Raw genomic sequence first — 2,606 nt, 5'->3', positions numbered from 1 at the left:
TGGTCGTCAATAAAAGAAGACAGGTCCCTTCCTCACAATTCTTGATTCAAAATCCATTTTTACCGAAACGTGTCGCTTTCGCAAGCGATTCGCAAAGTGACCGACCTCGCGATTACGCAAAACTCGATTTTTTTTCGTTTCTTAAACGCAAACGACGTCGCTTGTGAAATGTCGAAACCCCCGTGCCCCGAATTAGCCGCGATTGTGCGCGGGTCCACGGGTCGCGCGAGATAGCGATGGCTTCGAGACATCCACGCGCGAGAGAACGCGCGATCCTGCTTCTCGAGCGCGAAAAGTAGCTGGAACGAATGCAAACTCGCACAAGCTAAGGATGTTACGATGTAGAACAAGCGGCCGGGACGCGAAATTAATATATGGCACGAGGCAATATTTAACATTTCTCACAAGGTTAATCGCGCCGGCCTCCAAAGTAGTTGATTTCGCACATCCAAAAATCCAATAAAGAATCCGACAGGGAGAAATAAAGGAGGACGCGCGCGCGCGTGCGCTGTAACATTCTCTCGAGCGAAACAAAAAGGAAGGAAAAAAAGGACCGCATTATATCACGCATACATATTCGTAACGCGCGGGAGAAGAAACGAAATTAATGGCGCGGCCCTCCGTTTCCAATGCGCCAGCGGATGTCGTTCCTCGCATAAATCGTCGCGCCTCGGATATATTTCTCCCACGTGCGGCTCGCACAATTTCGGACGTGTTCCAGGTATGCGCGCACGGTAGCGGGCCGGAGATTTAAATAACCGGAGTTTACGATCGCGGTTGCGTCCCGATCTTGCGAAACCTCATGCGAGAGCGCATGCCTGTACATTATCCGGCAGGATTCTTCTTTTTTCTTTCCTCTTCTCTTTTTTTCCTCATCCTCTTATTTTTATCGCCGCGATAAATCGCGCAGAGAGTTCGCCTCAATGTTGCGAGACTTCGATCGCGCGCTAATTCGGTACACCGACGTATACGCCGATTTTTCATATTTATCGCCGTCGTTCGAGAGAGAAAAAGAGAAAGAAAGAGAGAGAGAGAGAGAGAGAAAGATTGGCGATCACCGGTGGACCTCCATCGATATAATCGCTTTGAGCGGCCTTCGTTTAAGACTGCACGCGTTTGAGGTAAATCCGACGTCATCGGCATCAATAAAACGAGTCTGTACCGGTGACGAGGTACGCTCATTTCCGTCACTATGCGTCTCTACGGAGAAAGAAATAATTGTCGCCGGTCCGCGCGCTATACCCGCGCGTTGATTATCCCGCAATATCTGACACGCGATTAAGGCGAGCCAAGTGGCAAGGATGGGGCGCTCCGATGATTTTAGAATCCGCGTCATCGTTAACGGACCGGTAATCGATCACGGCGCGAATCGCGCGTGTCGTCCTCCACGCATCTCGTTTCTCTTTTGCTCGCTGTCTCTCTTTCTCGCGGTGATCCGCGGAACAAGAGAATCCTTTTTCGTCAAGGTCCCTTAATATCACGTGCCTTTTGGCGCGAGCCTGATGCGCACTGCTTTCGCATTGCGCGAGCGCCTTCGCGCGGCACTTTCAACCTTCGCCAGCTCTGTGTCAGCAATTTAGGTGTACACAGTGTACGTAATCGGCATAAACGAGTTCCGACCACGTCAAAAAAAAGGACAAAAAATTGCACGCATCTACAAATCGAGCCGTGGGAATACGTAACGTAACGTATGACGGCATACGCCTTTTGTGTCTTTCAGCTGAACGTAAGAGCTAATGTAGAACAATACATAATTGCGTGGTATGTAATTTGATTTGATGTAATTTGATTTGATGTAATTTCCTCGATTATCGCACAGATTCGGAGACTAAGGTAACGTGAGGCGTTTTGTAAATTTTATTTGTCGGAAAGTTTGGGCTAGGAGCAGATTGGGACTTAGGGGTTTAAAAGAGCACGATTTCGTTCATGAATCCCTGAGAGGGCCGGCCAGGTAGGTGTCCCGTTATCGGCCAGATAGAAACTCTGTCTTTAGAAACGCATTAGGACATCAAAGAGACCGGTGTTCGAATTAGAGGGCACCGCGACAAGCCGCGCTCGTGTCCCGGCGTAAATCCAGGCCGTTAATAGGATATAATTCACGGATTACAAGCCCTCGTTGCGCTAAAAAAAGGGCGTTACCCCGCGTGGCGGGACATTAATTGTCCACTCAGAGCTAGCAGCGCGCGTTTGCGCAACGCACGCGCAACACGTCGGGAAGATTCCGTATCTCTTTTTATCTGGCGCGTCCGCGCACAGATAGGAAGTTAATTGACGTCGATGAGCAACGTATAATTAACGACGTCACGGTGGACGTAAATAGGAAATCGAAAGTGGAGGAGTAACGGTCCGGTACCTCGTTACGAGCGGATCTACGATCTCGGGAGGAAGACAAAGCGCGAGCCGAGAGAGAGAAAAAAAACCACGCGGCGCCTGGGAACTCGATAAAATATACGCGAGTGCCGGATAAAGTTGTAATTTATTGCGATTATTATTAGACGACGTGTTTCAGGGGGGAAAAAAAGATATGCTTCCACGGGCTCGTCCGGGATTTGAACCCGGGACCTCTCGCACCCGAAGCGAGAATCATACCCCTAGACCAACGAGCC

The 2,606-nt window shown here is 49.7% G+C and overlaps 1 non-coding gene across 1 annotated transcript; it reads right to left on the bottom strand.

The window, feature by feature from the left end:
• Positions 1-2,534: 2,534 nt before the first annotated feature.
• Positions 2,535-2,606, bottom strand: Trnap-cgg. Its single transcript has one exon. It is a non-coding gene; the product is annotated as a tRNA-Pro (tRNA).

Source organism: Ooceraea biroi, chromosome 12 (genome assembly GCF_003672135.1).
Source record: "Ooceraea biroi isolate clonal line C1 chromosome 12, Obir_v5.4, whole genome shotgun sequence".
Taxonomy (NCBI): domain Eukaryota; kingdom Metazoa; phylum Arthropoda; class Insecta; order Hymenoptera; family Formicidae; genus Ooceraea; species Ooceraea biroi.
The sequence above is the reverse complement of the archived record's forward strand: the minus strand, read 5'-3'. Positions and strand labels throughout refer to the sequence as shown.